The 13,190-nt window shown below is 41.2% G+C and overlaps 1 long non-coding RNA gene across 1 annotated transcript; it reads right to left on the reverse strand.

Moving 5' to 3' along the window:
- Positions 1 to 362: 362 nt before the first annotated feature.
- LOC307095752 lies at positions 363 to 7,364 on the reverse strand. Its single transcript, XR_013813229.1, has 2 exons — positions 5,135 to 7,364; positions 363 to 1,555 (listed from the first exon to the last, which is right to left on the reverse strand). It is a non-coding gene; the product is annotated as an uncharacterized lncRNA (long non-coding RNA).
- Between the last annotated feature and the right edge of the window lie 5,826 nt (positions 7,365 to 13,190).

Raw genomic sequence — 13,190 nt, forward strand, 5'->3', positions numbered from 1 at the left:
TATAGAAGAACGCGTTGGGAAAAGCAAAATTTGGCGAAAATCAACTTAAATGCCAGTTATTACTTTGAAAAGTGAAATAGGAAAAAAATTAAAATCTGTCTTTATCTTCTTTATCTATTAACAATACCTTTCATTGGGGGGAAAAAAACGCTGCTGAATCAAAGAAATCAGGATGTGGGGGAAGGGAGACACCTGGTGATCCCGTAATATGAATGCCCACTCCCTGAGTATGCTAATTTAAAGTCTCCTTCTCACCATGAAAAGTTTTACAAAATTTAGAAGTAATGTAAGACCCCCAAAAGGAGACCCTTACTCTGTCCCGCGAACCGACAGCATCCCCAATCATCCACAGGAGGCGTCACTTGATGCAAACCGCAAGAGGTTTTATTCCAGCGCGCTGGGGCCCAACTCGTAACTCACGCAGGAGCAGAGGAGTTGAACCCCGAATGTAGAGTCTTACAAGCTTATAAAGGGAAAACTATAGCCTGGGGTGGGGTACAATGTAATTCGGGGAATTTTCCAAAGTGGACCTGGGCTTGTTTACAGTAAATTGTTACAATAGACCTTCTGACTTAGTCAGTTGTTCTTATCTGATAACCCTACCTCCTATTTTTCTTAATTGTTAGCACCTGTTGCTCAGAGCTGTTTCCTGGAACAGTTTAAGGCCTTTGTTCCCAGTACTGGAAAAAGGGGGTTTGTGGAACAGTTTAAGACTTTTGCTCCCAGTACTGGGAAAGGGGGTTTGTTTAGAGCTTCTGTTTTGTTCTATCATTCCCCCATTTGCTTTTTTGTAAGTTCTAATCATGGAACTTCTGTCTCTATATACCCTTCTCCGAGGCTGTCTCCGTGGCGGAGGGACTGGTATTGTTGCCTGAGCATTAGAACCTGTACAGTACTTATTCTCTCCCTGATGAAACCAAGGGGATTGGCTGTACCAACTTTCAAACCATGCTATTGTCCAAGCAAGCAAGTGTGTACAGAAGCCAGAATAGCAGGGTTAAAATTCAAACAGCAGTTTTTACCTAAGTATGGTTGCTATCATATTTCATTACTTCCTTTAAGGGCATTCTCTGTTCTGTTCCTGCTCTCCTACCCCCTAGCACATCTAGCCTTACTTAGCCCTGGACTTTCTCACTGGCTAGAAAAATGTTCTTACAGTTACCAAGGCCCCTAGTACCACAGTCCCCATCAGTACTGTCCTCACTGAAGTCCAGTTCCCTTCCTGCAGATGTTGAGTCTCCTCCTGGCCTGCATGGAGCCCAGGCTAGGGATCTCACGGGTGAGGCCGCTGGTTGCCAGGATCCAGGCCGTTTCCTGGTGCAGGAGCTGGGAGTGATGTAGCCAGATCTGGGTGCCGTCCACCTCAACAGCCGTGGGCATGCTCAGGATAACAGTGTAGCATCCCTTTCAGGTTGGGGTGAGTCCTTGGGCAGTGAACTTCTTTATCTACACCGAGTCCCCGGGCTGGAAGGGATGTACAGGGTCCGCGGTGGGCACTGGCAGTGCATCTCGAACAAGCTTATGGGTGGCTCTCTGGGTATAGAGCCTGTAAGGACTTAAGGAAGGGAATGGTTATGAATTCCAGCTTTCAGTTTCTCCCTGACCCTGGGAAGGATGGGGGAAGGTCTACTATACATGATCACAAACGAAGGGGGAACCCCTTCTGGTAGGGGGTACACCTGGCCCATAAGATAGCGAAGGGCAGGAGGTTGGTCCAGTTTTCACCGGTTTCTAGGACAAATTTAGTTAAAGTACTTTTAGAGTCCTGCTCATGCCTGTCCAGATTCTGGGCCTAAGGCTTGAGCTATACTTAGAAATACTTTGGCTAGAAAGGCAGGCGGGGCTGTTATCTGATCCTATGACTACTAGCAGCCCGAAGCTAGGTATCATCTCCTGGAGTAATCTCTTGACAACTATAGAGGCAGTTTCTGTCCTAATGGGGTATGCTTCAACCCAACCCAAGAGGGTGTCTATGAGAGCTAGCAGATATTTATACCCTGACGCTGGTGGCTTAATCTCTGTGAAATCCACCTCCCAATGCTCTCCTGGGGAATTTCCATGGGGCCTGAATTCTCAGGGGGACCCTCTTACCTTGCTTAGCATTTACCTGTGCACAGACACTACTTCTAGTGACTATGCCTTTAATTACTTTATCTAAGCTTGGTAGTACCTGCCTCGCAGAAGTTCAGAAGTCTTGGTGATGCCAAGTGGGTAGCCTGGTGTAACTGGGCAACTCACGTCCGACCTAGAGCCTCTGGGACCAACAGTCTGTCATCTGGTAGGATCCACCAACCATCTGGTCCTTTGATGGCTTGCTTCTGTTCTGCCAATTCCTCCTCTTGTTTGGTGTAAGAGGGGGTCTGCGTAGGTCCAGGTACGGCAGGGTTACTAAAACTTGTAAAGGCCCCATTGGTTTTTGGGCGGCTTCCTTGGCAGCTTGGTCTGCGGCTCTATTTCCTCTGGCCGCAATTGTCTCTCCTTTCTGATGTCCTTTGCAGTGCACTATTGCAACTGCCCTTGGGAGCCAGATGACCTCTAATAAGGCTAAAATCTCTTCCTTATTTTTAATGTCCTTTCCCGCTGTAGTTGGTAACCCTCTTTCCCGGTGGATGGCACTGTGTCCCCATCGAAGGGCCTGGATTAAGGCCAAAAGTTCGACTTTTTGTGCCGTGGTTCCCCCTATTCAAGGACTGCGCCCAAATGGTGCGGTCCAGGGCTACTACCGCTGCTCTGCATATCGGATGCCATCCTGAACATAACTGCTCCCAACCGTGAACAGTACCTTGTCTGGTGATGATAGCGGGACATCTGTCAGGTCTGGGCGAGATGTTCGTACTGTGTCTGTTACCTCTGTGCAGTCCTGAATAGGTTCCTCTGGATTATCATCTGGAAGCAGGCTGGCAGGGTTGATGGCCAGTGTCTTATGGAACCGGACACAGTCTGGTCTAGGAGAAGAGCTTGGCACTGGGTGATCCTGGTGTTTGACATCTATCTTTCTGGAGCACCTCGAAGGAGGGCCTCCACACCATGTGGTGTTGTCAGGGCTAGTTCCTGGCCCAGAGTCTACTTATCTGCCTCCTTCACCAGCAATGCTGTGGTGGCCACTGCCCGGAGGCACGCTGGCCACCCTGCTACCATGGGGTCTAGCCTCTTAGACAGATAGGCAACAGGTCTCTTCCAGGGACCTAGAGTCTGAATGAGAACCCCTTTGGCAATGCCCCTTACCTCACTCACGTAGAGGTGGAAGGGCTTCGTGACGTCTGGCAAGGCTAGGGCAGGTGCTGAGACGAGAGCCTTCTTTAGCTTCTCAAAGGCCTGTTGTTCCACTTCGGTCCAGTTCAGTGGATGCATTCCCCTAGTACTTGAGTACAGAGGTTTAGCAATCTCCGCGAGCCCCGATATCCACAGGTGGTAGTATCCAACTGCCCGTAGGAATTCCCGCTCCGTCCCCCTCAAAGGATATGGTGGCACATCCAAATAGTTTCTGTAGGAGGTCACGTCTACATAGGGGGTACGGACATTCTGGCATGATCAGAAATGAATGCGTTACCGTGTCCTTTCGAGGTCTACAGTCCTTTTTTGATGTCCAAGGAAAACAGGAAATTCGTCCGGTGGCTCCCTGGACTGATGTCTTCTTAGAGGTTATGGGTCCCATCGGCTCTGTCAAGACTGAATAGGCTGCCCCAGTGTCCACCAGGAAACTAACAGGTTTGCCCCCCACTTGTAAGGTTACCCTGGGCTCCTGGGGGCTCAATGGAAAGGAGCCCCAGTCCTGTCAGTTCTCTTCCTCTAAGTTAAAGACCCTTGGAGTCTGAGTCTCCCCTTTTGCTTCTCTAAGTAACCTGCCAGGACATTTTCTCTTGCAGTGCCCTCGCTTCCTACAATAAGCATACTAATTCCTTTCTATTTGCTGCTGGCCTTTTTTTTTTTTTCTTTGTTCCCCTTTCTTATCACATGTACAACCTTTACAAAAAGCTTCATAATTTCAAATTAACTTTCAAAACTTCTATTATTTTAAAATATTTAGAAAAAGGCAGAGGGAGGAGGGAGCAGGCCCATCACCCTGTTCCCAGGCCTCCAGCCACTTGAGTCCCAAATGGCCACATTCTTCCTACAGATAATGATCTCAGATTCTGATAAGCCTGAAAAGAGGAATTACTAGCTGTGCCTTCTTTAAGCCCCCTAACAGAACACGGTGAAAAGTGTCCAAGGAGTCGTCAGGGGTTCTTGGGTTCTCATTGGGGCGCAGGGGGTCACAAGGGAATTTCCCTCTTGTCGCTGCCTCCAGCAGCTACTCAAAACAACCCCTGGAGGGGATGGACACCAGGTGGGCGGAGGCAGGGAGCGCGGCGCGGGTCCCAGGTGGTGAAGGAATGCTCCCACCGGGGCGTTTTCATCTGGCAGTCCACTCTCTGTTCCCATTGGGAAAAGCTCTTGTCTCCTGCCAATGAAGGTGGCATGCGGGGGGGAACCAGTGACCCTTTCACTGCAATCAGACTCCCTGACCTTTCTGAAAAGCCCCTCTGTTTGAGTGTGTTTCCATTACAATTACTGATTTTAAAACTATAACTTAAGAGTTGACACACACACACAAGGACCAAGTGGCCCACAAAATATTTTCCTTTCCTTCCTAAAGATTTTACAATGTGCTGTAATTATTAATCACATCAAAGTTAAATGGCCAATTGAGACAAACACTTCTGAGACCATTTCTCCACCACTGATTAAGACTGGGTGGCAGCAGGTGTCAGAAATAAGATTCATTTAGTTTTTGAGCTTGCTGGGCAGACTTGGTGACTTTGCCAGCTCAAGCTTCCTTCTTATAAATAGTTAACTTTAAAATTTGGTCCCTGCTTTTAACCTCTTGGACCACAATTGTTACAATGTTATATCTTCAAATTAATAAACATAGACAGAAATTTTGTTAGGCGGGCCGATTCCCCCTCTGACAGAGAGCAAACACCCCTGGGAAAAAAGAAATCCCTGTGGCCACTCAGGGCGATTTGCTATGTGTCAGAGCACTCAGCCCTAAACAAATTAAATGTTTCTTTTTTCTTCTCACAGACCTCCATACATGAACAAATAATTATACCCAGGCAGACAAACAAAATATCAAACAAACATCTGTACTTACACCATTTCAGTGAACAAGTATTCTTATAGTTTTGTGATCTGAGCAGATAACAGGAACACTGCCTCTAAGTCCCCTGATGGGGGCTTCCCTTTCCCACATCCCAGGACAGGATTCTCGACTCATGTTTCAGCAAAACAGAAATGACACTTATATTGGACAAAGGAAACAAGACTAATATTCCAGGGACTGTGAGGGGAAAATTATCCTACAGTCCGGCGTTGACCTGGGGGAAAAAATGCTTGGTCGGGGAGGGACAGGTTACACATAGAGTGTTATTTCAAGAGAGGCAAAACCTTGATAAAAGCTCAGTAATCCAATTACACAGTCAAAGGTTAAACAGGAAGGGAAGAACGACTCAATGTCCTCTGAGAGGATTTTAACAAACTGATAACAAACTGACAAAACCTTGACAAATCAAAACTCAACGAATAATATATACATATAGGGCCCAATTATGACAGAAAATATAAGACAAAAAGACAAAACAAACAGTCCTGATACCAACATGACAAAACACAAAACAAACACCTGTTGAGAGGGAGAGCCTCCAGCCCCTTCTGGGGGGTCCCTCTCTCCTCTCGCAGGAGGAGATCTCTTGTGAGCTGAAAGCCTGGATGGCCTCCTGAAAGAAAAAGAGTTAATAGTAACTTCAGCCTTAGTTTCACGTTGGACTATGATGTCACAGGCAGGGACAGAGCCTGTAAATCTCTCCGCCCTGTGAAGCTGTTAGCTGGGAGTCTCCCAGCACCAAAAGAGACAAGGAAGCTGTAAATAAAAGTTCTTTTGTTCTTTGAAATGTTATAAATGGATACTTTTAGATCAACCTTAGGACTTTAAAATTCAATTTAATACAGTAAATTCACAAATTAGAGCAAACTGAAACTTTTATTTATACAAACAGAGGAATTTTTATCATCTAAGTGGGCTGATTCCCTCTCTGACGGAGAACAAAGGACTCTGAGAAAAAGGTGTCTCAGCAGTTGCTAAAGACCCTTGTATTCCACCACAGCAGGTCCGCCCCATCTTTAAATAAATTAAACAGCAGAAAGAGATAACAAATATTTTTATATTTATATTTATATACCAAACAATCTGAGTTTTTGACTCCTATTAGATATTTACCAGAGTTTAAACAGTCACCTGATTAATTTGCCTGAGGAAGCTCTATGGCCTCTGGGGGGGGGGGGGGGAGGGTTAAGCTCCCCTTTCCACTCACTTGGAGTGGACTGAGTCTGTCCCATAACGTCCGTCCAGTAATTCCACATAAGTCCACAGAAAGACACAGAAACCAAACAGACAAAGACACTGAAAAACTGGACGATGGCCCTGTGCCAACCAGCGGGAGCGACCCGCTTTGTCCCAGAGTTTTGAGGGGAAGCCACTCCCCTCCAGACGGGGGTTTTTACGCCCCTCCAGACGGGGGTTTTTACGCCCCTCCAGACGGAGACTACCAGGCGTCCCTGGCTCTCCTCCACCCTTGGGGCGTCCCCCAGGGCTGCAACCTGTGGTCCTCCAGGCACGTCTACCGACCACTGTTCGGCCACTCTCACGAGTCACCGAACGGCTGCCAAACCAAAAGTGCACGCGCACACAACACCAGACCAACTGGCGAAACAACTGGCGAAACACAGGACAAAGACAGACAATCTCGCACAGGACAAAGACAGACAATCTCGGGGTACCCCTTCTTACCTCCAAGGTCGACTCCGCGGATGAGGGGGGGCCGTCAATTTCCCGGCCAATGCACCAAATGTAAGACCCCCAAAAGGAGACCCTTACTCTGTCCCGCGAACCGACAGCATCCCCAATCATCCACAGGAGGCGTCACTTGATGCAAACCGCAAGAGGTTTTATTCCAGCGCGCTGGGGCCCAACTCGTAACTCACGCAGGAGCAGAGGAGTTGAACCCCGAATGTAGAGTCTTACAAGCTTATAAAGGGAAAACTATAGCCTGGGGTGGGGTACAATGTAATTCGGGGAATTTTCCAAAGTGGACCTGGGCTTGTTTACAGTAAATTGTTACAATAGACCTTCTGACTTAGTCAGTTGTTCTTATCTGATAACCCTACCTCCTATTTTTCTTAATTGTTAGCACCTGTTGCTCAGAGCTGTTTCCTGGAACAGTTTAAGGCCTTTGTTCCCAGTACTGGAAAAAGGGGGTTTGTGGAACAGTTTAAGACTTTTGCTCCCAGTACTGGGAAAGGGGGTTTGTTTAGAGCTTCTGTTTTGTTCTATCAGTACGTCTGCGATTTTTGTGCTCATAAAGAGAGAAGCTAGCTTAAAACACATGTGCGCAACTGTCCGATTTCGGATATTAGATAGTTTTGAGCTAAACTTGACTCTCTTTATGGAGGGTATAGAATAAAATCCCAAAGACTGTTTTTTTTCTTAGAAAGATGGCAGAAAGGAACCAAACAGAAAAATACAAGCTGGTTCAAGCAACAAGATTGGTATTTCCATAATAAAGAGTACATTTTAAAATGCTAATGAACCACATTCAAAAGTTAACATTAAAGCTGCCAAGAAAATCAGTAAATTGTCTCTGTTACAAAAATTTTCCAAAGAAAATGCCTTAAAATAATTATAATTGGATTTGAATCTCAAGAATTGTTAAAACATAGATAAATAATATATTAATTATAAAGGTCCAATAGCCTGGGGGGAAAGCTAGCTGTGCCTCTCTAATGAAGGAAGGGGCTAGTCACCCTTCCCCCAGCAGAACAAGCAGGTAGGCCAAAGATTCCTGGGGGCAGCAATCTCTGAGGAAAGAATGTAACTAATTTGCATTTGTATGGCTATAAACTTCCTCCAAACTCGTTTGGCAGCTTAAAACTTTGGGTTTGCTAAATTAAATAAATAATAAAATTAAATATATAGGTATTTTGTAATGACAAAATACTGAAATATTAATCTAAATTTGCCTCATGAAAAATCTAGAGGGTAGAATGAAATCTATTAATTGATTATGTCTTGTATTTTTGAAATGTATTCTTAAAAATATAAAGGTGTTATTAATCTAAGAACTGCTAAATAGTTGACTTTCCAGCTCTAAAAGTTCAAGGTTCAAATTAAATTGGGAGAAAAATGTAGTTGTGGTAACTAAATGCCTAAAGTATAGAAATTTATTTTAAAAAAATAATTTTTGTCTTTTCTCTGAATTAATTAGGAATTCAAAATATGTTGCTTATTGGTCTATTTAAATAAGAAGGATTAATTCTGTGATCTCAATCAAATTTTTAATATAATAACCAGTTTAAATTTCATTTAAATCTTCAGATAATTATAAAAAGTATTATAATCTTTAAAATATATATATACATATATATGTGTGTGTATATGTGTATATATATGTGTGTGTATGTGGTTTTTCCAAGTTAAATTTCAAGGCTATAACCGAGGGATGATTATTTTGAAAACTCCAAGGGCCCGGAGTGATTCAAAGAATTTGTTCTCTCTTCTTAAAGGAAATATTTTAAATTTAGCCGGTTTAATATACTTGAAATCACATGGAACACTTTATCAAATAAAATTAATAACTATATTTTACCTTTATACACATATATTTTAAATGTTATGAAGGTTTTGGCCTCTAAGGAAGGCAAAATAAAGTAACAAAATATTTCTTAAAATCCAACAGCAGAATTTTAAGATGAAATTTAAAAGACACAAAACCCCTAGCCGCATGCATTTTAAATAGACTGGAGGTGGGGCAGCATTTGATTCTTGTGATTCAGACGTATAAGTTTACTAAATTTACTAACTTTGCTTTTTTAATAAAGATACCTATTTTAATTACTTAATAAACTAGCTTTTTAAAATATAATCAAGGTCTCATATAAATTAAGTTATATAAGAAGCCAATATTTTTGTAAGCAATTTGATTAAGTCTTACAAGAAAGTTACTGAGACCTCCCATAATCCCTCTGTATATGCAAATAGGCCAAAGGGGATACTCTTTAAAAATAAAATTCTAAGCTTAATGAAAAGGAGAAATTTGAAAATTTTGAAATCTCTTCCACTAATATTTACAGGGTAAACTGAAGATTGTTGTTAAAATACTAAATCTGACAATAAATAGTAGTCAACATAATGTAAAGAGAGTCATTTTCATATAGCTATTTGGCTGCATGACTCAATACCTAAGTAGCAGACTTATAGGTTGCTTGGTGTAAAAAAGAAAAATAAACTCTTAAGAGCAAGTTTCTAAAAGCTGTCTTAATTTCTCTGAAAGGAATAAAGAAGTTTCCTTCCAATGTCTGGAGAACTATAATTAAAAGTCAATATTTTAGGCCTTGAAAAGAGAAGTAAATAGTTTGTGTTTTTGCCTTCCTGACAAACTTTATGTAAAAGTAATCAAAGACTAATAACAGAAATGTTATTAATGTCATTTATTTTCTATAACCTAGGGCGAGCAAAGTTAAAAAATAAACCTTATTTCAGATTAATTTAAATTAGCTAATTGATATAAGTGAATATTAATAAAAATTTAATTGTACTGGACAAAAACCTATTTCTGAAGTATTAACTGATTTTACAAATGTTTCATCTCATAGTAAAATTGCTTAACATGCAATGAATCCAAAGCAGTCATATTTCTGAACAGAAAAATTAAAATGTATCAAGACTGCATTGTAAGATTTCCAAAAACCTCCTCATAATATTTAAATAAAAAAAGGGGGGATAGTGGAAAAATATCCTGTAAGAAAATTACATCAAGCCTTAATTGCTTTAAATTTTTTACTTTGAACATTAATTTTCATTTGTAATGTTGATAGCAAGACACCCATGTAAACACCCATGTTGTCAAAATAAGCCAAAGGAAAATCATTTGGGCAAAAATGAAAAAAATCCCAAATCTAATTTATAGAAAAAGATTCCTTTATTAACCTTTGGTCAAGAATATGTTTGTATATTTCCAGAAAACTCCTCCAAGCCTGTGTGGATTCCTGCAACAACAGATCACAGAGAAGAACTGACCAGACTGTTCAAGCCACAGAATAACAGTGGCCCCCAAGACAAGAGGAGAAACAGTCCAGAAATGAAGATAGTGAAGACGCCTTGCCATGCTAGCAGTTAGCAGCTGTGCGTTGCTGCAGGTTGCTCAGGACCAAACCAGAGAAGGTTGAACCTGCATTGCCACTGTTTGTCCACCATCCAGAACTAGCATATCATTGCTGGCATGTACACATAAGGAACTGTTGGACATTGAAATTGGGACTCAAAGAACTGTTGGCCAGAAAGAAACTTACTGCAGGTTGATTCCTTTAATGCCTGACAGCAATTTAAAGGGACATGATAGAACTTTATCCTTTTCATTGAAATTAAAATATTAAAACATACATTCTTGTTAAATTTAAAAAATCAAAAAGGGTGAGATGCCAGAGGCCAATTCCAGCATGTCATAATTGCAAGAGTTTCATCAAAAGGTTGATGGAACTTGGGGACTCAACAAGGGCTGAATCACATATGTTATCGCCTGTTGGAAATGGCTAAAGGCATTTCCCCAAACCTGAAAAGGATGATTGCTTGCTGCAAGACAGCTCAGGGCATCTTAATCTACATGTTATTGCCTCCTCCTGGCCAAACACCTGAACAGCCTTAGGCAAATTCTTCCAATCTGACAATGGATTCTGTACCTACCCCTACCCTTTGATGTGTATATCTCCACCTTGCCTTAGGACAAATTGTGTTAATAAAAAGCAAGGGGTCCTGAGACAAAGAGAACTTAGTTCTTTTAGCTAAGTCTTCTCTGACTCCCTATAATGCCTTCCAAAATTATGTTTTGTCTCTGGACTCTTATTTAATTTATACACATTGCCTTCTCTAGATTCCTGAACCCTTCTAATGCTGGATCAAGACCGCTGACATTAGGTGTATATGAAGCACATAGCCAGGCCACACACACGGATGGCAGACGCACAGCTTGCGGGCTCAAGGACCAGTGGCGTGGGGGCGCACTGCCTGCTGGGATGGGTGGTGGCACTGCCTGCTGGGGTGGCTGGCACGTGCTCCCTGCTGGGAGAGGTAGAGGCGCTATTCCCTGGGGTGGCTGGTGTCCCTGGGATGGGGGGGCATGCTGTCCGCTGGGATGGCTGGTGCGCCTGTGATGAGTGGCGTGGTGGTGCACTGGCGCGCTGCCCGCTGGGATGAGTGGTGGCACTGCCAGATGGGATGGCTGGTGTGCGCTGCCTGTTGGACCGGTGGCAGCTCGTCAGGATGGCAAGCACATGTAGATGTCAGCCACATGGATGGCTACTTTTGTGTCCTATAGGAGTGTTTAAAAATGAATTTTCTTTAACAACTTTTAATACATTTTATTTTCTTAGGTAATTTATCATTTTTGTAATTGTAAATTAGATTATTCTTTCATTTTAAACATTCGAACTAGTCTTTAGGTGTCTGAAGATTTTATTAATTCACTTTCATTTATATTGTTCATGGTAGTGAGCAATACATTTTCTTTGTTTTTCCTGTTATACAAACAAAAACATTAATGATGATAATTTCATCTTCGTGATTCTGAATTTAATATCTCGAATTTTCTTTACTAGTTAGATTTAGCTATGTTGGATAATGATGTTAGTACAGTGTTCAGTAAGCATGGTGACAGTGAACATCCTGGCCTTAGATTTCAGTTGGAATGCCTTCACTCTGTCTTCATTAAAGATGAAGCTTGCCTTCTGGACTGTGGCATACAATATTACAGTAAGAAAGTAACCATCAATTTCCATTTTATTCAGTGTTCTTTTTTTAAAAAAAAAAATCAGGAATGGTATTGAATTTTGTCAAGTGCCTTTGTACCTTCTATGCAAATGATCATGTATTCTTTTCTCTAAACTTATTTTTATGATGAATTGCATTAAGAGATTTTCCTTATTTATCTTGTTTCTATTTTTAATGTTTAGAACTATCTTTTCATTCTTCTTATACAATATTTAAAGCTCTGAATTTTCTCTAATATCTATTTTAGCTGTATTACATAATTAGTAAATATAGTATTTTTATTTTCAACATTTTCTAAAAATTTTATAATTCTCTTTGTGTATCTTCTTTGACCTAAGGATTGTATAAAAGAGAGGTGTGCATATCCGTTTATAGGTGAAACAGGCATCTTGTGTTTTCTGAGTCTTTTTAATTTTATGATATCATGATAAAATATCTGTACCAATTTATATCCTTTAAGAATTTATGCATGTTGTTTTTGTGAAAAAATATAGGATCAATTTTCCTGAAGCATCTGTGGGCAAATGAAAAGATGGTACACTCTTTATTATATTATTGAACTGCTGAGTTCAGTAAATCAGCAGATTTACCTCATTTATTATGTTATTCAGGTATCTCATATCCTCACTTATTTTATGTCTACTTGGTGTGTTGGACTTAATCTGATGAATTATAGTCTTCTAATATTAGGAGTATTTCTATCATACTTATAGTCCCTCTTTCCTTTAAAATGTATATTTACTGATGATTTTTGAAATCTGCCATCTTGAGGACCCTTTACATTTTCATTCTTCTCTGCAACCACTGTTTTGACTTGTTATGGGCTTTCTATATGGCTTTGCTGGTTTCAGCTGCTTTTTGCAGAATGTACATATTTTTGAACCTTGTAGTTTTCTTCTTTCTCCTAGAGTCACTGAAAATATAGTTTCTAGGTATTTTTCCCATCCTTATTTTTTCTTTGTCTTGTTTCAAGGACATGGATTGGAGATAGAGTTAGAAATAAAATACATTTCCTCTAAGAATCCTATATTTGATCATTGCCATTTCACTGATTGGAAAACTAAGCTCAGAGAAATTAATAATTTGCCTAGCACTATATACCTGGTATGTGCCTCTGTGCATTAGGACATTTGTGTATTAGGACTTTGGCTAGTGTCTAGTCTGTTTCTTCCACATGTTTTTCCTGATGAAATATACTAATCAGCTTCCCTAAAGTATATGCTTATCGAGTTAATTTTCTTTCTAGATAATGCTGAGATGGTAGCCAGGCAACAAATAAGATAGATGTCAATACAGCTGGGAATTATGAGAAATAATTTAAACATTTCTAAAG

Source organism: Cnephaeus nilssonii, assembly GCF_951640355.1.
Source record: "Cnephaeus nilssonii genome assembly, chromosome: X".
NCBI lineage: Eukaryota > Metazoa > Chordata > Mammalia > Chiroptera > Vespertilionidae > Cnephaeus > Cnephaeus nilssonii.